Source organism: Paramisgurnus dabryanus, chromosome 9 (genome assembly GCF_030506205.2).
Source record: "Paramisgurnus dabryanus chromosome 9, PD_genome_1.1, whole genome shotgun sequence".
In the NCBI taxonomy this organism is placed as follows: domain Eukaryota; kingdom Metazoa; phylum Chordata; class Actinopteri; order Cypriniformes; family Cobitidae; genus Paramisgurnus; species Paramisgurnus dabryanus.
In genome coordinates this window covers 17,873,081-17,896,801 of record NC_133345.1, presented here as the reverse complement: position 1 = coordinate 17,896,801, position 23,721 = coordinate 17,873,081, and the positions used below count along the sequence as shown (strand labels likewise).

Genomic DNA, 23,721 nt, shown 5'->3' with positions numbered 1-23,721 from the left:
ATTGCGGTTGTTTCCAGAAGTTAATAAGGGCATTGCTGAATATTTAATATTTCTATTAAAACAGCAAAGTGACGTCAACCCCTTCTTGCCAGCATAACAGCGCATACATATATTAAGATGACTGTACGTGCAATGGGCATTTATACTAAGTGCAACAAAGAATTTAGTGTGAGCCTAATACACTTAACTCTATTTACAATGAATATCTTAATTATTTGTGTTGTCGAATTTTGACACCGTTTCATTGTTTGTTCATAATATTAATAATTATGTCCGTTTTTCTAAAAGTATTAATATTTTAAAGAGATTCATGTGGTATAAAAATACATGTTTTAAAGTTAACAATGTTGTAAAAATATATTAGTATTATTGTTCTTAATATATTAAGAACAATAATATGACACGTATATTGCGCTAAATTGCTTTACATATGGAAAGAGGAATTCTTCTCAACCACCACCAATAAAGTTAAAAAAATATTCTTTAGAAAAATGGCGTTTAAACCCACGCAGAGCGAACAAGAAAACATGGGCCTGTGCTTACATACTGTACAGTGGGCATATGATATCTTAATTTAGTTTTACATATTTAAAACTTTAATAATACCTTTCTTGCGCATATAGGCAGTCAGTGCTATGATTTTTTTTAATCCTTTCAGCCGTTATTCATAACAATAAAAATATTATTCAGTGGCTTTGTAAATATATTACTAAAATAATGGATTTAAGTAACTTTATAAAATCTCTTAATGTCACTTATGTATTTTTTAGTTGGTCAAAACAAAATAAATGGCTAGAAATAGAACAGACATTTTAATTAAAAATGTACATATATTATAGGCGTATATTATCCTTGTTATTATTGTCCTTCCAGATATTTTATCTCAGACGTTCGCAGTCAACACTTTTAAAACTTTTTATATAAAATCTAATTTATAAATTAAAAAACAAAGTTTTAAGTTAAGACAATAATAAATATGTTTATTTTTATTGAAAGAAAAACGTAGAAAATGTTATTATGGGTATAGTTGATGCAAATAAAGTGTGCAGTATACAAAAAATGCAAACAAATTATTTCTAAAAGTGGCAAGATTAAAAAAAAAATAAAGGTGGTATAAAGAAAGACATGAGAAAAGTAGAGGTATGCAAAAGAGCACAGTTTAGTTATTGTTAATTAAAGCGGTTTTATACACCTTTGTTTGAATTGACAAGCATTTTATTCGCCACTTTCAACACATTTTGTGATTCATTTACTGATTTATTACAGAAAATTGTTGTCAGAAGCAAAGCTATTGTACAAAGCATCTTTATATGTATGTTTTAAAGTTAAAAATGTTGTAAAAAATATATTGGTATTCTTTAATTTAAGAATAACAATATGATACATTTATATTGCGCTAAAATGCAATAACCATTATTCTGCAAGCCATATAAATTATTCTCAACCACCACCAATAAAGTGTAAACATTATTCTTTAGAAAAAAAAACGGCGTTTAAACCCGTGTTGCGTGGAGCGAACAAGAAAACATATGCTTACATGCTCATTCGGCATATGATATCTTTTTTATTTAGTTTTACAGTTTTAAAAGTGGCAAAAGTTCTTAAAATCTAATGAATACTGGTTTTGTAAAATGTATATAACTGCAGATGCGTGGGTGGGATCCGGGCAGGTATCATTTTCCTCCAGACCTTGACGCATGGTCGCGAGAAGGCGAGAAATATATTTTTTTAAGTAAAAATATTTTGCACAATTGATATATTACTTATGAATATTTTAGGAAATTATTTTTGACACACGTAGGTTATTACGTGTATTTTGGATTTTAATTTCATTACTGTGCCTATCCGTGGCCTCATCCGAGCGCACTTTCTTTGCCTTGCGTCTTTTGAAGACATTGGTATGCAGCACCATGACCCAGAAAAGACTCACACACCTTTCCCTGATGCATGCCCACACAGAAATACTGAACTCCCTGGACATTCGTCCTCTAGCTCATGAGAGACTTTGGAATCTCTATTATACAACCGGCGCAATTCGCGAGGCGATTTTTTTCTGCTCGAGTAAAGAGCGCGTTGATAATATATGCGTATTAACGGAATGACAACGCGGGTTTGTTTATTACATGGATGCGCAGCAGCACAAAAACGCTTTTTAATATAAAAAATAAAAGGATTAAAATGTAACAGATTATTATTGAGTCTCTTGGACATAAATGATGACCAATTATGAGACGTTAGAAGGCGCAAAGAGCTGCTTCATCTGTAGCTAAGTAAATAAATGCTTTGCTTTAAACAAATGCATCTACTTTTAAATGTTTTTTTTTTAAATGCTACCCAACAGATTTATTGTATATAATGACTCTGCACCTGTAGATATGGTGAGATGAGAAAACATTTTAAATAATGCTTTTAAAAAAAACATTTCGCTGTCCAAGTGCTGAAATGGCTCTCCACACGTTTGTAAATTCTTTATCTTTTGTTTGTAACAAATAAAGTATTTTTACAGTACAAACCTTATATAAAGCCTATTCTAAAAATGTAATTATACACCATGTTTTTCTTTATAAAAGTATACAATATCAGAACTAAACCCATTATTATTTTTGTTCAAATTATGAATTATTTATAAGTTGTAAAAAGACAGTAATAGTACTATTTAGTAAAAAAAGATCTATATAAAAATATACTAGGTATGTTAATGTGAGAATATTTTACATCTGTTAATCGACGTGTAATCTTAACTTAAAAACGAAAGTAAAATATGTTCGTCCGCATGGACATTGAAAACTGTGAAGTTTAATTAATATTATATGTCGTTATAATATTATATGTTGTATGTAAATTGTTACGAAAGTAATTCCCCCTGGTAAGTATTTTTGCTTCTGATTTATAGCGCATATTCATCTGAGAACTGATGATGTCTGTGTGTTTCAGACCCTGGCTGTGTGCCCTGAAGTGTATATGACAATAAAGTAGTAAATCTCAATGTATTTATTTTTAAAATGTATTTTAAATAGGCCTATAGGCTCATAGGTTTTTTGGTTAAAAAAAAAATTCACAGCACCCCCTGTTCAAAATGACTTCCAGCGGCCCTGCCTTGACGCTTTGTGTGTTCGACTTTATGGTGCGGCGCTGACTGGTCGGCGTATGACATCAGAGTACCGCGGGAGCAAAGGTAAATTCGGACCATTTGTAACATTTCGACTTGCTCCCGCGGTACTTTGATGTCTTCGTTGCCGAACTGTCTGCGCAGCGCTACATAGAAACGCCCTTTGACTCTTTAAGGCAAAGTACCAGCAACATGAGAAGTGGTGGCACGCAAAAGAAAGTGAAGGTACGCAGTACACTAAAATATAAAGCGTCTGTACTGCGAGCACTGGTATAATTATTTACATCGTGTGTTGCTCTTTCACCATTGTGCACCCGCGCACTCGCTCTGTAGTTTGTAGCTCGCGCTCCGGCTTCGATAAACAATGCCCGTTTCTCAATACCAAGTAGGGGAGAGTGGGGCAAAGTGAGCCAGTGGGTAAGTTGACCCACCCCCTTTATCTAGGCAACCATACAGATTTGTAGCCGTGTGACCACAAATACAGGTAGCAACCATAATGTATATTTGGCTATGTTAAAGAGAAGGACAAATTAAAGAGTTATGATTAAATTATGATTTTTTTTAACAAAAAAACAGTTTTTATCCTATCAAAGTAAAATTTATACATAAGAGGTATAAAGGCTGTTATGTTAAAGTAGATTTATCCAGGTCTAAATATTCATACCATAAATATTGGTGATAGGCTAATGTACAAAAATATGTGAATGATTTAGCTAAAGATTAGCCTGAATTACTAAGCTAGGCAGTTTCCCAAAACGGTGGCTGTGTGGCAAAGTGAACCAGATGGGGTAAACTGAACCAGGGGTTCAACCCCACCATGAGGCACTGTAACCATTGAACATGTTTCATAACAAAAAAAAATTCTGTGTAGTTTCGGACAACTGATTTCATCTGATACAGACTCAAACATGAGTGGATGACATCAGAGTACCGCGAGGGCGATTTAAAACCAACCTCCTCCGCTTTATTTCTCGTGGTACTCTGATGTCATCTGCTTGTCGGTTCTTGTGGCACTGCGTAAAGTTGACCACACCTAAAAAATGTACTGCTAAACTCAACAGAAATGCTCTGTATACCAGCACCTCCTTTATTAATTTGTATAGCAGGAAAAGTTCTATTTTACTTCTCAGCGTGATAAATAGCTTACAAGGTTTGGTGTGTGAGCGTGTGAACTGACAGAAATGCGTCTGTCTCATGGTGAATGCGTGGGACTTGAGAGCCTAGGTTATATCAACATATGTCAAATTAAGTTACCTGATATCCACTTAATTTTATAAGTTATAAACATTCATTTAAAATAACATACAGCGTATGTATTAGGCCTATTTGCTTAAATTGCATTTTAACAAAGAAACTGAAAGGGTTGAAATTAAAACCCAACACGCTGGTGAAAACTGGATTAACCGGTTTTCTTTTGATTCCCTGATGATGAGGTGATCGATTAGCATTGGGGGTTGGCAAAGAATTGGCAGACCTAGGGGTGGGTGGTTTTTAATTTCTTGACTCTGTGTCACTGGTAGCTGCTAAAACAAGCAGCTAAACCATGTACAATTAATTACATTTTGGAATTAACTTCCTTCATGTCATTTTATTTATACACTGTAAAATATATTTTCTGAATTTTTAAGTAGTTAGCATTAAATATGTTTTACAAACAATTGGTTTACAAACTCTGGGATGTTTGTGATTATCATCATTCAGAAAAGTGGTGCTTGTGTTTAGACTCGTGTTTTACGTGATTAAATCAGGAAGATTACATTAGTTTCTTTTCAGTGTAGAACAGTTTGTAATCAAAATGCAGAAATATAGTATATTTATAAACATCGCTGAAACAAAGAGTGAATTAAAATTAAAAAAGTAATAAAGTTAAAGCTGCTGATAATTTTGTTTATATTTACTAGCCTTTTCTGAGTGAAAAATGTTTAGATTTTGTTAAGTAGCCTAATACTCCAATTTATTTCAGTGTAGGTCTCTCATTTTTATCAGCTTTCTTTTGCTTTTCAAAGGGCCGTCTACCTTTGCTACCGCCAGTGCTTTAATGTGGGCCGGTAGGCGCCAGTACTCAGTACCGCCACTTCCAAATATAGCTCTTGCGTACCACCACCTCTCCCTGCGCCCAGAACATACTTTTAGCGTACCAGAACGCTCATTTGCACATCTGTTTAAATCAGAGGCTTAATTTAATCCTTTGGCTGCGCTGCCGCTTTTCAAAGCGCCCTTCACAATGCAAGCTACCTAATTCGTCCCACCGAGAGCAGAGACTACATTACCCATACACCTTTGAGTTTTACAAGTTAAAAGCGCATGCGTAGCTTTTGCTGCTGTCAATAGGCTTGTTTGACTTCATGCGGCGCCCCGAGAATCGACAGCCGGAAGACGTCACAGTATCGCGAGAGCGAGGCGAAATATGATTTCTTGAATCATTCTCGCGGTACTCTGACGTCATCCGGCTGTCGGTTCTTGCGGCGCCGCATGAAGTCGAACAAGCATAGTGTTAACAACGTGGTTTGGAGAGGTGTGTGAAACGCGCAACCATAGCTGCTCTGTTAAAATGAAAATACAATGAATACTTAATATGCCCTCCTGGTTTTAGACTCTGAGGAGTAAAAGAACAAGGTCAGAATCAGAGGACTCTCGCTGGCTGACATCCCACCAAGCCAGAATGATATCGCTGCAGGTACCCTTTTGTAGGTACGTGACAATCTCTGCTGTCGCGGCTGTCAGCTTGGTTCCCCTCGACGCAACTTCGGATTTCCTCAGACGATGTGCAGTGTAAAAACATTATTGAAATTGTATTATACATACTTCCTAAACTACAAGTGAACGAAATTTCAATGAATTTGAACGACGCGCACAGGAGTTTTATCACCCGCAAAATCGAAAACAATGGGACAAAATAAAGTGATGACTTTCGAGTTTCAAATGGCCAATATTTTGTTATTCTTGAACCCATAGACATGGTCTTGGTGTCCAGAGAGTATCTTTGCCCGACAGCGACAATATGTTATTAAAAAATAAATTTCATCATTATGGATAAATGAGTGCTTGCAGAATATATATATTTGAGAATGCTTATCAGTACTTTTTTGTTTCTTTAATTTTAAAGATGAATATTCTCCTTTAGAGATGGGCAATTTTCAGCAATAGCACATTATATTCCACATTTTGAGCTCATAAAAAAGATTTTTCGCTTATTTAAATGATTTTTTTATGTTTTTATGCACGTTTAGTTTTGGTGCAATTTCATCAAAAGCTTATAATTAGGAAATACACACAACACGCTTAACGTATATTTTCTATGTGTTAAAAATGTTGTAAAAATTGCGTATTCTTATATAATAAGAATAACAATATGATATATTTATATTGCGCTCAAAATGATTTAGAAATGGAAAAAGGAATTCTTCTCAACTGAGTGCTTGCAGAATATATATATTTGAGAATGCTTATCAGTACTTTTTGTTTCTTCAACTTTAAAAATGAATATTCTCCTTTAGAGATGGGCAATTTTCAGCAATAGCACATTATATTCAACATTTTGAGCAAAAAATATTTTTCGCTTATTTAAATGACTTTTTTATGTTTTTATGCACGTTTAGTTTTGGTGCAATTTCATCAAAAGCTTGTAATTAGGAAATACACACAACATGCTTAACGTATATTTTCTATATGTTAAAAATGTTGTAAAAATTGCGTATTCTTATATAATAAGAATAACAATAGGATATATTTATATTGCGCTCAAAATGATTTAGAAATGGAAAAAGGAATTATTCTCAACTACCACCAATAAAGTTTTAAAATTCTTCTTTAGAAAAACGGCATTTAAACCCACGTGCACCGAACAAGAAAACGTATGCTTACATACAGTCCGTGTATGATATATTTTTTTATTTAGTTTTACATATTTTTACTTAAATGCATTTAATAATAGTCTACCGTAAGGTCATAATGTACACACTGTTAAAAATGATTCAGTGGCTTTGTAAATATCTCTAAAATAAATGATTAAAGTAACTTAATAAAATCTCTTAATGCAGTTATGCGATTTTTTTAGTTGAAAAATAAATTACTTAAAATAGAACAGATATTTTGTGTAAAATGTAAATATATATTATTTGATGTATACGCCTTAATAATATAAGTATTACATTTACAGATTATTTTAGTCAATATATTTAAAAAGGTCAGAGTAATATATTTAAGTTTTTAAAACTGTAATAATTGCATATTTCAAATTATTTCTATTTGACATCAAAAATGTGTAAGTTTTACGCCTAACTTGAAGTATGATTTACTTATATTTTCACATTGATATTATTTGAGTAAATGTAGGCAAAAAATAAATTAATAATAAGTAGAAAAAATGTCAATTTTAAACAATCACATAGCCAACGGTTTTTAATCAGCAACAAAGAAACTGCGCATTTTGCCGACGACAAACACCTCAGAAACTCCTCCAATTTATGAATATTTACACTCACAATATGATTTTATTTCCTTAGTACAAGTATAACATATTATACAAATTCTCAGTGAAATGTATTAAACACCATTGCATACTTTTTATCGTGTTTCATACCATGTAAAGGGAAACATGATAATATAAAAAGTAGCCTACTGTTCAGTAATGCAGAAAAGCGCAACACAACCATGTGTTAAAGCTATTAAAACGTTCAGATGCAAAAATGAACTAAATGTAAAATTAGATAAACTAGTTAATATTATTGCGTAAATGCGCTCGGTCTCTTCAAAGGTCTTCGCGAATTATTTTGTTATAAGACTCGATTATCATACATCACGTCTCTTCTACTGTAAGTACACGGAAAAAATAAGACAAATGATGCTCGTTTGAGTCGGATTTTTATGAAGAATATGTGACTGTTTATGTAACTGGCAAAAGAAAACTTCGCCAACAAAATGTTTGCCAAAAAGCATGCATTTGTATGACATCAAAGTCTATCGCCTAAACATTGATAATCCGTGTCATGTTACTTCAATATCATACAGTATACGCTAAGCATGAAGTCGTGCACACACATTGTCGTCAGTATGGCCTACATGAAACACGCCTGCCCTCTACAGGTTTTTATATTTCCTGCGTCCCCCACCGAACCCCCCTTTTGCGGGATCTCGCAGAATTTCGGAAGTCTCCGCGGCATTCTGCTCTCAGAGACGCGCATTTTTAAAGGCCACATCTGTAACATACATTATTTTATTTTTATTAACTATATACCTAGTTTAAATGCGCATATAATGAGATGAGTGCCATATACTTTTATCCTTTACACGTTTATTGTATTCTAGCTTCCCAGACCTGTGTACCTGATGTCTTTCAATCTCTCTCTCTCTATCTCTCGCTCTCTCCCTCTCTGCAATGTCTAATGACCTGCGCATTCTCGAGGACGTTCTTAAGTTGTTTTACTTGAGGCGAAGCTGCTAGACCTCGAAGGATAATACGCATGTATTAAAAACGCGCCGTGCAAATTAGCGGTAAAAACCCGGTCGGCAATTCCGTACTGAAGAGCATGAATCCTACCTGACTGAAACAAACGCTTCGCATCAATGGGCAGGGGTTTCTTTCATAACAACTGAATTGAGGGTCTGCATTAGCTCGCGCCTGTCTCGTCCCTCTCCATCCCTTACGAAAATTAACCATGGTTTTACTACAGTTAAAACCAAAAAACCATGGTTACTGTAGTAAAACCATAGTAACTACAAAATAACCATGGTTTTGACAATCATGGTTTTCAAAAACCATAATTAAACCATAGTTAGTGTAGTAAAACCATGGTTTTGCTGATAGTAATCAATACACCAAAAAACCATGGTTACTACGCTTTTACCACAATATAACCATGGTTAATTTTCGTAAGGGATGGCTCTTTTTGCGTGTTCCCCAGCCCATCAATCAATCATCCGTGGCGCTTCTTTATCACCTTGCTTTTTATTTTTATTTTTTTACTCAGTAACGGATATGATTTATGAAAATGTAGCGAAGTATAGCCTACAATACTTTAAACAAAACATACTTAAGTAAAAGTAAAAGTACAGATTTTAAACCTACTCAAAAAAGTAAAAGTACACACAAAAAAATTCAATTACAGCAACGTGAGTAAATGTAATTTGTTACTTTCAGCTCTGCCTCACCTTTGCATGAATGCATAAAAATGTTTTCTTGTTCGTTTATCTGCTTCTGTTCTCATAAAACAAAATATGTTCATGTTTATATGTTCAAATAGTCCAGTTTTAAAACATATGTGTCAGGACCCATCTGAAATCATGTGTTTTATTATATCTAGTCGTTGTGTTTGGGGTCCTGGCAGTACCATGTTTTATGTGGGAAATGTGTGATTTTAGTATTGGTTTATTCTGACCACGCATTTCCCAGGTCTCGTCACTTTTTCCCCGATCCCTTACTTGTAATGATTTCCAGGTGTATGTAAGTTATTTTGTCCCTATTTAAAGTCCTTGTGTTTGATGTTCTTTTCACGTGCGTTTTGTCTCTCTCTTGTTCCAGTCCTGTTTCCTGTAAGTTTATATCAAATAGTATTTTTGTGTCTTGTGTAATCTTGTCTTGTTAATTGTGTAGTTTAGTGTCAGTTTAGTGTCTTGTTCATTTGTTCTGTTTTGCCCCCTCGTGGGTTTTTGTTTTCTTGTTATTATTAGTTTAATAAATTATCTATCAACTTCATCCCCTGTCTGCATCTGGGTTCGTCCTTTACAAAATCCTCACAATATGAGGTTAAACTGATAAGTGATGGGAAACGTTGGTTTGTAGGTATATAGCTGATTAACGCGTCGGCTCCGTACACTTCCCCACCACCCGACTGTGTGGCGCTGACAGTGGACCAAACCACTGTGAGGCAAGGGAGGGGGGAATCAAAATGTTTACAACGTTTTTTGTTGTTGCTCCGTTTGCATTTGTATTGTTTTACTTCTTACACAACAATTTTAAGTATTATAAATCATTAAATTATTTTTAATACACATATTTTAATGATATTTTAGGGTGGGACAACCCTCAGATGGGGGGGTCCTGTCCCCCCGACACCCCCCCCCCCCCCGCCTATGAGGCAGTAATATTTTTATTTGCAATATTGTCTATTATATTTTATTCTGCTTACATATACAACCAGGCACATAAAAAATGTAGGTCCAGGCAGGAGGGTCTCTTTGGAGCTTGGAAGAGCAGGTATTTCTAAATATTATTTATATAGAGATAATTTAATGTAAACAGACAACTAAAATGGCTTTAGTGAAAAACATGTTTTATATTTTTAGATGGAGATGCCATTACAATAGTGGAGGCTACCTCCAATATTCCCCGGAGAAGGTTGCTCATTTTATCAAAGCTACAGCTGCCTTGCACAACATGTACAGAATGGCAAACCTTCCTGACACAGAAGTGGATGTAGCAGAGGAGGATGAAGCAATACTTCCACCACAAAGACCGAACCCTGGGATCCACATGAGGAATCAGCTTATTCAAAGATTTTTTGCAAATTAAAAACAACCATAGAATGTCAAAAAAAAAACATCATCACTTTTTTAATGTATGCATTTTATTAGGTTAAAAAATACTACAGTGTAGACTTCCAAAAATAATAAATTACATTAGAGTCCGGCGTTTTTCACATTTTTTTAACCTCTGCTCTTTCTTCAACCGACTTCCTTTTTCTTCCAACCTTTACTGAAGGGACAAGCAGGGGCTGCTTGCTGCTGTTGTTTAGTTTTTTTTCCATTAGTGAGATGTTGCTGCTCCGCTAGCTACCATACACTGACACAAATTTCTTGTCGCAGGCAGGAGAGGGGCGGGGTGGTGTGCGATGGGGTGGAGACATGAGCAAGAGGTGGATTTTCAAATGTAGCAGGGAATGGACGAGAGCAGTTAACCAATGTAAGCTGTCCGGCCGGACAGTGGAGAACAAGTTTTGGAGAACTTTGTGTTTGCAATATTGAAAACATTTCTTGAATAAAAAAAATATAATAACTAGGCTACATAATATTTGTAATATTGATGTTTTTGTCTACAGTTTCATGTATTTGTCTCATGTATTGTGTGCTCATTGGCCGGCGGCAATCTGAAACGGAATGCTTGAAACCCATTCACGGCCATATTTACTATGATTCACAGCAGACAGCAGAAACGCAGGAGTCGAACATGTCCCCCAACCCACCCAGGAATAATGCTGCGTTCCAGGCAGGTTTTTGTTTCCGTAAATCACGACTTCAAATCCACTACTCACGACTCGGAACTGGGAGAACGCGTTCCAGGCAACCTGTAAGCCGTGTTTTTTTCAACCTTCTACCCATGAAAGTGCACTGAAACGTCAGTCAAACCCGTGACTTCCCACCCGTGAACTCGTACTAGATTGATGTACTCCCAGTTCAAAGTTGTGAGTCGTGGTTTTGAAGTCGAGATTTATGGTTTACAGGTTGCCTGGAACGCGGCATAACTACAAGTGCACACACTTTGTAACAGCTTGTATAGCTAAGTATATTGGTATATTTCTCATAATTAGAAGTTAAAAGTGTAAAATTTTGGATACACCTTGTGGTTTTTTGGGATGGGGAACACACTGGTGTCATCAGATTTTAAACATTTTATCGTTAAATAGGTGTTTATCTTTGTTAATTTTAGTTAATAGAAATACAGCTGTTTATTGTAAGTTCATGTCAGTTCACAGTGCCTTAACTAACGTTAACAAGATTTGAATAATGTATTAGGAAATGCTGAAATTAACATTAACAAATATTAATAAATGTGGTATAATTGCAGTTTATGATTAGTTCATTTTAACTAATGTTGTTAACTAATGAAACTTATTGTAAAGTGTTACCATTATATTGTAATTATGGGGCATTGGCTCCAGTTAGGGTATGACTTTAAAGGGCTCGTTATAGTTGTGCGTAGGTCCAACGGCGTAGCCGCGACGGCGTAGGATTCGCGTCGGTTTTCATTTATACTTTTGCGTCATCGTCCGCAGCGACGTGCAAACACGCGCGCAGACCGCTGGTAGGCTGTATCCACGCATACAACCACAGTAGCAGCGCGACCATCAAAGAAGAAGCTTGGCAGGTTAACCCACAAACGAAGAAGAAACAGCAACTTGTTGTGTATGATTTGAGAAGACCAGCAATGATGGAAGTAAATAAACAGCGACTTTTGTTGTAGTTTGAGTTAAATCACTCCTCAACTTGGCTATTCTTTGTTTTCACCGTTGCAAACGGAAATACCTATGACACAGTTTTTTTACCTGACGGGAGGGGTTCTGGTGGACCAATCACAGTGCTTGTGGTCCGCGTAGACCTGACGTGCCGTTAAAAATTTTGCGAGGTGCACGTCAGGCTACGCAGAGCTACGCACAGGCTACGGCATAGCTACGGCGTAGAACTTACGCAAGACTATAAATCAGGCTTAAAATGTATGATTTTCAGTGATCAAGTCAGCATTTGACCATGTTTGCTGTCTAAATTTCCAGTGGAAGCATGTAAAAGAAAATGGAAAAACTTAAGAGACGCGTACAGGCGGGAAGTTCAGAAGGTGAAGGAGAGTCAGTGGTGCAGGAGCAGATAGTTCAAGGCCATGGATAGTTCAAGGACACTGGTATCATGAACTTCCTACCTGTAGCCTCGTATATGGAGAACAGGGCTACCAGTGGCAATATGTCTTAGGGGGCTAGAGAGCTCATGATGCCAGTCAGTCCCCTGGTGCCAGTCAGTCAACCCATCTAAGGTGCCAGTCAGTCAGGTCGCCCCCAGCCAGGGCAAGCCACAATGCAGCCGACAGGCAAGAGGTCCAGGATGGTGGGTCTTAGTACCTTTGAAAGATGTTTGGTAAGTTCCATAGAAAACAGTAACAGCCCCCCTCAAACATCCCCTCCACCTCCCCTAAGTGACCCTGATGACCCTTTTCCCCGTAGCCTGTTGCCACAGCTTCAGTCTCTCTCTCCATGCGAGATGAAGTTAAGTTTAATATATATAGGCTGATCTATGATATTTTTCATCTTTATTCCGCCATTCATGGTATATCACATTCCAAGTCTTAATGGCATTTCTTGTTGTCAGGATACATTACATTACAAAGTCTAGTATAACATCTTTCTGCTGTTTGTTTTAACATGTTGAAGTTATATGTTCTTATGTGTTGTTTAAAAATAAAATAGATTATGTTCTGAAAAGAGACTTGGTGTAAGATAAATGGGATAAGTGAAACATTATTTTTGTGTAATTAGTATATTTTCATTGTGAGTTTGAGACAAAACAAGAAACATTTGTAAAATATTTGCTTTGTATTCAAATTTGGGTGGCTTTAAAATAGCCTTTGTTTTAAACTTGTAGAGGGGATCTTCAGTTAATGGCACCCTCAGCACTGAAATATGTGGCAAATGTCTCCCTCACATGTATTGCTTCCTGTGCAGAATGGTTGCTCCCTGCTCTGTTGATGACCTGAAGTACGCAAGCTTCTTCAGCATCTCTATGCATGTTCTGCACATTGGCACTTGATGTCCTCTGCATTAAATTGTTCAGGATGCGGGGGCTTTCACACAAGCCTCTACATTAGCGTGCTCAAGGTGGATCACATAATGGAACGGTGAGTGTACATGCACCACTGGGCAGCAAGTGTGCCAAAAGTGGTTTTTCTCCAAAGTTTTTTTTTTTATTGATATTTATATTATAAATCAAATGTAACAATCCTCCAAACCTCACCATCAAGTAGCTAGCGTAGCATCCATACTGTCCATTAATTCAGATAGGAATTGTGAGTAGAAAAATCTCCCAGACAGCACACGTACGTCTGCCCGACGTCGGCTCAAGAGCGTACGTCGGCCTCCTTATCTGAAACATCTAATAAGTATCGGCCAGGCATCGGCCAAATCTTCAGTCAAGTCAACGGTATTTCCCGCTCATCAAGCTTGTCTGTTACGTCGGCTTTGGGTCGGATAACTATACCGGAGGCCGATGCCGCGCTTCTCTCTGTTGGTGCGTGTCCAGTTACTCCTCCCTTTGCTATGCAACCCACCAGAGCAAAGGCGACATCATGGGTGTATCAAGTATGTACAAGAACTAAGTAAATGATAATAAGTGAAGAAAAATGGAATCCGTTAAGTAAATGTAAATGTTTTAATATAATATACATGTTGCGAATTCTTTATGGTTTATCTATTATTGTACGTAACTTATCTCGTTAATGTGTTGGGTTACGTGAAATGCGCAGTGCATAGTTTAAAGCATATACGTTTCTAGCGTAAGTGTGGTATTCTCTGTTACGAAAGTATACTAGCTGGAGTTTTCGTAGAGTTCGCAAGCTTTTCACTCGTGTGCAGCATCCTTCAGTGCAAGTTAAAGTTTATGACACAGTAAGTTCATATCATTATACTATGTTTAATGATTAATGTTTGTGTGCACCGTAACTATTTCTGGCATTACGCCAGTTTTGCCGCTGTTTCGTGATCTGTATAATTATCAGTGTAATCGCGCTAACACTTGCGTTAGCACGGGGGCTTATAACACTAATACCTGCAATATATGTTTAGTTCTTCTTATTATGGGCATAATCCTTTATTCTACAGTTTGTTATCTGTTGCTATAATAATGCTGCATAACGTGTTTATGCTATTATAATTTTCTTTCCGTAGTTTATATCCTTGCTTAGTGTATATATGAGAGTTCATGATGTTTCATTTGTAATACGGTTGAATCCGTATGTAGACAGGTTATTTTTTATGTCTTATTTGTTTATTACAGAAACTACCTCAGTTGAATACAGGCATGTGTACAAGGTTGAAACTTGCATAAATAAAAGCGAAATCTGATGACTCCTCCCTAATCAGAGTACTGAAGTGGTTAACAGCCTTTAAAACTAGCAATCAGTGGGGTAATTCTCAACAATAAAAGTAAAAATAAATAAAATAGCAGCGCTTTCTTTGCTTTTAATGACACACAGCTGCTAAGTTCCATTAATCTATTCTTAACCCAAAGGATTATGAGTCCATAAAGATTTTTATAAAGTTTCTGCGCAAGACTGGACTGTACGCAAGGATTTAAAGGCTAAACCGAGTCCCTTAATGACCTGAGGAGGGCAGTAATACGCCGGTGATGCGTCTATGCTGCCGTAAATTCAAAAGAAGAAGAAGAAGAAGTTCCATTAATCCGAAGCAGGAGGGGGTAGTAATGTACATACGCTGGTTGCCAGCCGCCGTTAATACTCAAGTAAGTTAGAGAAAAGGTAACTCGGGAAAGTGAGTACAAATAAGGGATTATTGGCTTGTTTTACACGTATCATTGTTTTGTGTTCCCCTCCTTCGTAAAAAAACAGACAATTCCACGTCAATTCGAACACGCAAAACCCCGGTATGAAGCATTGTCATGAGCATGCCAAACCAACAGATGGCGATATATTCCTTAACCCAGAGAAGCCACTCCAGTCTCGTCTTGCCATGAACAAGGAAAAAATGCGGGAGCTGACTTCGCAGACGTACGTGGTTCAGGTAAGTTTTCGACAAAAATCTTATATTTAAAGTCTTAAAAGTTAGTATAAGGCACTCCGTCTACTACAGCACAGCAAATAAAGTCATAACGTTTGTAGTACTAGCAGCGCTATTTAGATTTGATGCATTTTTGCTAAAATGTTTTATTTAATAGAGATTATAATTTCCATTATTTTTATCAATCTAAATACCTTTCACTTGTTCAGTATTGTGTTTTTGTTGCTATGTAAACGATGAACTTAATATAGGCAGATGGCCATTGCTTTTCTGAACAGCAGTTGGAAGTATTCTGAGGTAATTTAAATTTTAGGAAAAATATGAGGATGATTATCGATGATAATATAATTGAGTTCAATAACATAGTAATTTTTGTTGCTTCATTTCATTGTGAGTGTTTGTTTGATGTTTAAATGATCAACATAACATGGTTAATTGTTCTGTCCCGTTTGTTAGAAAAGATTTAGCAAATATCTTGTCTGAGGTAAATTGTCATTTTAAACACATTTAGTGAGTGTGAATAATATGATTTTTGTCTCTATATATATTTATGATGCTCTGGCAGTTTTAGTTACTGTATAAAGTGTATTATTATGATCTGTATGATAGTTTGAGTGCTTACAATGGCAGCAAATTTAAAAACAAAACAAACAAAAGATGTTTACATTGACATTATTTAAGTTAGTTCAGATTTTTTGACAACCATTTTGTTATGCACAGTGCAATCTGATTTACGTTATTGTATATCAGATGTATGAAATGTACAGTGATTTAATGAACAGGTGTTTCATATCATAGTCATTTGCCATACTGTGGATTTTAAACACATCAAGGGCTGGAAATGACTGAATAAATTTCTTGCCTTTTTCCTTAGCTAATATTTCCCACATATATGTTTCCTCTCTTCTTGTGTGTTAACAGGTCATTGGCACTGCTGTGTAAGTATTTCACTGACAGACACCTCAAGACATTTTAGTGGGTGTAACTGGACATCATTTATGTTAATCTGTAATATTCAATTATTATGTTTTATGTCTTTGCAAAACAGATCACAACATCATTTGCTGTAAGTTGTTTTTAACCAGCTGTTACAAACATTTTTATTATTTGACTTTAACCCTAAGTGTTTTTGATCTTTACCATACTGTCATATTAGTTTTATCGGAGATAGGACATAGAGGTACTAAGCCATCTGTTTCTCTGTGCAGGGCATGTACATCTAGGATGCGATCAATCCAGATGAGATTCTCTCCAATGCCCGCCAGCAAACCGACAGTGGAAGACACGAGCCAGCACTTCTCCCACCACATTGCCTCAGGCTTTTGAGATACCGACTTATAACTGCTTCTCCCCCCTATGTTGGGATCACCGGGGCCTCCATCGGCCAGCATGTACACGCTACATTAGGTGTAGGTAAGACACACACTCACTGCTTCCCTGGTGCTTGTGTTCTCAATGTTTCTGTGCAGGTGCCTGGGATAATGAAGACAATTTGGGTTGTCGTGTTACATGTACACGCCAGGTGAACAACATCAGAGTGCGGCAGTCAGAGATCCTAAAGAAGGACTCCATATGTTTAGTCGAGACAGTACGCCGTACATCTCTTACGACGAGGATATTTGTTTCAGGACCGCTTTCCCGATACTGACAAGGACATTTAAGGTTCAATGGACAACTTGCTTTCAATGAATGGTTAATGTCTGTAGCCCTTTTCACACACATATTATGGAAAAAATACAGAGCACACATCCGGGAGTTGTTCGGGATTATTTGATTTTGGTTAATTCACGCTGCCAATAGTTATCTAGATTTGTTTGTGATTTCACACACATGCACTTGGTAGGTTTTTCGTAGTATCTGTAGTTTGCTTATCCGTGATTTCTCTCTCGAGAAACCACACGTGTATTTTTGGTTTATGATAAGATCATAAATGAGTGCGTTACACCAGTGCTTCCCAATCCTGGTCCTCGAGCACGCCCTCTCAAAAAGTTTTAGATGTATCCTTATTTAACTCATCAGCTTGTTAGGGAGACATGTTTACCATTTTGGAAGGAGGCTAAGTTGAATCAGGTGTTTTAAATAAGTTTTTGGGAGGGGGTGCTCGAGGACCAGGATTGGGAAGCACTGTGTTACACGCTGTTTTGTTATGCTGGTGAATGTTCATAGCTGATAGTGACGAGCCCCCTGATTTCTTCTTCAGTCCAGTTTGCAGATTTTTCTCATTGTGAATGTTAATCTGCATTTAAATCTGCCATGTCAAAGGGGAAAAGGCTATATTTTTGTCGTGATGACACAATATTTATGTTGACTAATTATCGACGTTGAAATTGACACCGCTGATTCTATCCACCAAAAGCAACAGCTCTAAGTCTAGCATGCACATAATTGCATTCACTAACCTTTGCCTCAGGTTATAAATAACTTAATAATCACAACCATCCACTACCTAAAAAGCTATGAACAGCACTCATGCAAATTTTCTCAATTTGCTTTTCTATTTCTACTAGCAATTATGTGAGCTGCAGTCTGGATCCTGACACTGTCAGATGACCTAACACAAATGGAAAGATGACATCGACCCTTGCAAGGACTTCAGACGATCCCAGCACTGGACTACATACAGTGGTAATCATGTGCGTTTCATGTTTAACTTTGGATACTTTTGGAGATCATTTCATCTTCCCCTCGCTTAAATGTTTACATTAACAGAATTTTTTTACCAGGGGTGCCCAAACTTGTGCATGTCCCTGTACTGATATATACTATACAAATAATATAAGTTGAATTTACTTATTTGAAACGCATTATACTAAACACTACACTGCAATGTTGTTTTTAACGTTTGTGCATAATATATGATTTTTTGTCTTTTTCCTTCATTAGATTTTCAGTAGTCCGTGTCAAATTTTCTTTCAAGGTAAGATAGCTTTACATGTTTTTTATTGTGCTTTAGTGGTCACACAGGCCCGGTTTATGTTCTTAACCAGCATGAGTTTATTTATTGTGATATACACAAAACAAGATATTTTGATAAATGATGTTAAGTACACAGCTACTCATTTACTTCAATAAAATGTCTTTTTCCTATTATGGAAGTCAATGGGTACCATCAACTGTATGATTGACATCATTTATCAGATTAAAGAATTTTTGGCAAGTTTATAACAACATGAAGGTGAGTAAATGATACAATTTTAATTTTTACGTAAACTTTTAGCTTTGAAGGATTATTTACTCAACCCCATGTTATCCAAGATGTTTGTCTTTCTTTCTTTAGCCAAACACAATCAGAGTTATATTAAATACTGTCCTGGCCAGTGGCGGCTCGTGACTGCTCTTCTGAGGGGTGCGAATTCAAAATAAGTGTTCAGAGTGTCATGTGTGTTGCTCGTGTCTTCAAAAATATGTGTTTGTTACATCATGTAAACCATGTGCATCACGTGTCTTGTCAAAAGAAGTGCCTGCTGCACACGCGTCAAAACCTTTTATGATAAAAGAGATGCTCACGTTCACAAAATACACACAACACATTCACTTAACATTAAACTCTGATTACGCATGAGATAATGCAGGTATCTTTTATCATACCATTATGACGTGTGTGCAGCAGGCACTTATTTTGAAATGACACGTGATTCACATGTGATACGCCTAACACATATTTTAAAATGACGAACCACACACATGACGGGCTACATACATGTTGGGATGAGCTTCGCACTGCATTGTGCCCCCTCGGAAAATAAGTCATTGTCCGCCACTGGTCCTGGTTCTTCAATGCTTAAAGGAATATTCTACTCATTTTCAATATTAAAATATGTTATTACCTTAACTAAGAACTGTTGAATCATCCCTCTATCATCTGTGTGTGTGCACGTAAGCGCTGGAGCGCGCTGCGACGCTACGATAGCATTTAGCTTAGCCCCATTCATTCAATGCTGCCATTTAGAGATAAAGTTAGAAGTGACCAAACACATCAACGTTTTTCCTATTTAAGACGAGTAGTTATACGAGCAAGTTTGGTGGTACAAAATAAAACGTAGCGCTTTTCTAAGCGGATTTAAAAGAGGAACTATATTTTATGGCGTAATAGCACTTTTGGGAGTACTTCGACTCGCCTGAAAAGTCCGCTCCCCTTCTCACTCTCATAATGGGAGAGGGAGGGTGTTACTGCGCCAAGTCGAAGTACTCCCAAAAGTGCTATTACGCCATAAAATATAGTTACTCTTTTAAATCCGCTTAGAAAAGCGCTACGTTTTATTTTGTGCCACCAAACTTGCTCGTATAACTACTCGTCTTAAATAGGAAAAACGTTGATGTGTTTGGTCACTTCTAACTTTATCTCTAAATGGCAGCATTGAATGAATGGGGCTAAGCTAAATGCTATCGTAGCGTCGCAGCGCGTTCCAGCGCTTACGTGCACACACACAGATGATAGAGGGATGATTCAACAGTTCTTAGTTAAGGTAATAACATATTTTAATATTGAAAATGAGTAGACTATTCCTTTAATAATGGCATTGACTGGGCATCAATGTTTTGAAGTTCCAAAAGTGCATCCATCCATCATTAAAGTGATCCATATATAACCCAGTGGGTCTTCTGGTGCAAAATGATAGGCTTGTGAGAAAAACTTTATATTTTAAGCTTTAAGCGAGTTACAATGTATATGTAATGTAAACAGACTACAACAACTCAATCGCATTGTTTCTCATGTGTCTCTACTGTGTTTCATCACAATTCATTTTACGACTAGTCATGAGATGCATAACATCCAATGCGATAACACGTGCCGCCGTATTTAAATTGTCTTTTTAACTTTGTTAATGTCTTGTCTCTATCATTAAAAGCTATAAATATGAATAGTTTTTCTCACAAACGTATTGTTTCGCTTCGGAAGACATTTATTAATCCACTGGGTTACATATGGATTACATTAATGATGGATGGATATACTTTTGAGCTTTGAAAAACATTGATCCCAGTCAATGACATTATAAAGCAAAAATATAAATACAATATATAAATGTAAAGAACCAGGAAATGATTTAATATAACTCTGATTGTGTTCTGTTAAAAAAGTAATAATCAGTCAATTTTCATTTTGGTGGGAGGAGTAATCCTTTAACTCATTCGAGTCATCAGACAGTCATCTTGTTGCTTTGACTGAATTCAGTTACAGATCAAAATCCCTGGTGGTAAATCAACACTGCTCAGTCTTATCTATTTAAGTACACTGACGATCCTGAAGGTGTGTTTAACATTAATAAAATAATAAAGTAATGCATAAAGTGATAATTGCACATTACTGATGATGTGTGCTGTTAACAAGCAGAAGGGTAAAGATAAACTAAAACAAAGACGTCAAAGCAACAAGATGACTTGGTTCAGACAACTCAACCCTTTTAAAATGTCTTTTATTTAACAGTGCATTTTATCCTTTATCTTAGACAAAGCAGACCATGTTATTTTCATTTAATACATTCTGGAACAAATCTGGGTCCACTTATCATTTCTACTTACAAATGAACATTTCTGTTCTGCTCCGTTTACAGTGTTTGGGTGAGATCTAGACCGAGGACTAAGGCGTATACTAGGACAGAACTAAGTGTTGTGGCCCACAGGTGAGACAAACTTTGCTACTTGGTATCTGTTAGACACGATACATTGAAGAAGGGCCCATTCATATTATACTCATACTTGGTCCAGGACCATTTGATTTTTGGTTCATTCACACTGCCAGTGATTTTCCGGAATCTGTGTTTATGCCGTAAAGACACATGATGTGTTTAAAGTCCTGCACTTGATAGGTTTTATCCACAGTGTCTGAAGGTTTGTTATTATTGGTTATTTCTCTCTGCAGATGACTGGATTTTTGTTTATGATAAGACTATAATGGAATGCGTGATGCGCTGTTCTAGTATGCACATGAATTAACCCAATTTCAAAGTGGATTTTTGAAACTCCCTGAACTCTGTTTTAGTCCAGTTTGCAGACATTTCTCATTGTGAATGTAAATGTTCATTTAAACCCCCGTTTTAAAGAGCTGAATGGTATATCTTGTTGCTATGACGCACATGTATTTTGTTTAATATAAGCTCATTTGAGCACCTGATGTGCTAGAACTGTTGTGCTGCTAAATGATCTCTGCTTCAGCGTGGATAGTGACAAGTTTCCTGATCTCTGCTTCAGTCCAGTTTGCCGACCTTTGTAAAACCCTTGTTTTAAAGAGCTGAACCATAACTTCAAAACTACGCCATTGTTTTTGTGTCTCATTCACAAAGAGGGCTTTCCAGGTATCTTACGGTAATGTTACTAGGTCCTCTTTCCTGGAACAATCCCAGAACATCTTTGCGTTCACACAAATGCCTGTCTGCCAATTTTACGGATATTTTCTGGGACCAAAGTGCTGTGTGAATAAGGTTATACTTTACTCGATTACATGAACACTGATGCAAGCACTTGTTCAACACAGTTTGGTGGTAAGCAAGTGGGTGACTGTTAACTTTAGATATCTCTAACAATAAAATGTATAATTTTCAAGACATTTGCATTAATTCCTCCTATAGCACTCATTTTAAGTATAGCTGAGGATGCAAAGAAGAATTAACACTGTTAATAATGCACAGCCAGACACTCAGGAATGCAACAACACAGTAGACCAGATGTTTTATATGCTTACATAAAGTACTGTATGCTTTGTGGGTCCACTTTTTGATTATCTATCCAATATACACGATTGTTCATGTTTGCCATAGGCACCTAAATTTAAATATAAAAATGTGATCGTATGATTAATATTTTTTTGTTGGATGTTTCCATTTAGGTGATCCTAAAGCAACAAAGAGGAACCATGGAGAGGAAGAAGTGGTGTTCAGATGTTTAAAAGGCGGTGTTCGGGACAGGAAACAAAGGCAACAAAGAGGAACCTCTAAGGTTTTAAGGCACTGCTTGCAGAGACGAGTGCAGAAAATAAAGACAGAAGACCTGTCGAGAATGTTTTATGATTAAATGTTTTTGTTATGTACATGCACATTATTATTTACAATATATTTCTAAGATACATAAATATGTGACCTTGTATATGAAATCCAGGCTACTGTCTTAAAATCTAATGACATCTAAAGTTTGAATTTACTGATTTAACATTGAGTTCAGTCTTTGGCATGACCTTACTCAGTCAGTATTGAATATGTCAAGATTATATTTTCAGAGAATGTTTTCTGAATTGTGTAGGATGATTTTATGTAGAAAACAGTAAGTCACAAAGAAATACTTTGCTGGGTTTTCACAGGCCGTGTCCCATTTGTACAACATATGTGAATTATCTTGAGACTAAAACTTCTGAAATCCAAACTGTTATATTTTAGCATTTCAAATGCAGCCACCCTTTGCCTAGAATTTGAAATATATACCCTTGGGTTTTTTCAGTAATTTTTTGACATCTCACCCTGAGATATTTTTTAAGAAATTTCTATGTATTATGGGCTTGAATTACTTGTTTATTTTATCATTTTGTCCAAGTAATTTGAAAAAAGTTTTAAATTAAATTTTAGTTCTCAATTGAAATAAATGTATATGTTGAGACTATATTTTTGTCCACAAACGTAATTGAATCATATACTTTAAGAGTATATTATTTTGAAGGGTATAAGAAATAATTTAGTTAAGTGTAAGTAAAACGTTTACACAGTAGTATAGCAGTGTATAATAGTTACAGAATATGTAATTTATGTGTGACACATGTAAATATTCTGTTACTGATTTATCCAAGTTGTTTATGTGTTATATTTGTCAAATGAATAAATTTGCAACGGTTATTGACAGTGGTGTACTTGTTTTTAGTTATTATTGCAAAGAAGCACATTATTCTGCATAAGTGTGAATGAATAAAGGTTTAATTTAATAAATAAATGCACGGTAAAGCCCGTGCAGAGCGGCTGTAATTGCATCGTTTAAACATCGGCCCGAGGGCATTTGCGACGAGATGCCGACATCTAGACGACATCTTCCCAATGAGCAAACGCTCCCTGAGCGACATCTTGCCGATGGAACTTTGAAAGTCGGCACAACGTCGGCCAGATGTATGTGTGCTGTCTGGGCTAGCATATATGCATCAAC

General features: G+C 36.3%; 1 long non-coding RNA gene across 3 annotated transcripts; it reads left to right on the top strand.

The window, feature by feature from the left end:
- Positions 1 to 16,868: 16,868 nt before the first annotated feature.
- Positions 16,869 to 23,424, top strand: LOC135746421 (uncharacterized). 3 transcript variants are annotated; one of them, XR_012337317.1, is made up of 5 exons: positions 16,869 to 17,013; positions 18,108 to 18,233; positions 18,484 to 18,517; positions 21,156 to 21,224; positions 22,427 to 23,424. It is a non-coding gene; the product is annotated as an uncharacterized lncRNA (long non-coding RNA). The 3 variants fall into 3 exon arrangements; XR_012337316.1 differs by lacking the exon at positions 16,869 to 17,013 and adding an exon at positions 17,096 to 17,262 and having other exon boundaries at positions 18,108 to 18,225; XR_010531546.2 differs by lacking the exon at positions 16,869 to 17,013 and adding an exon at positions 17,096 to 17,262.
- The last annotated feature ends 297 nt before the right edge of the window (positions 23,425 to 23,721 follow it).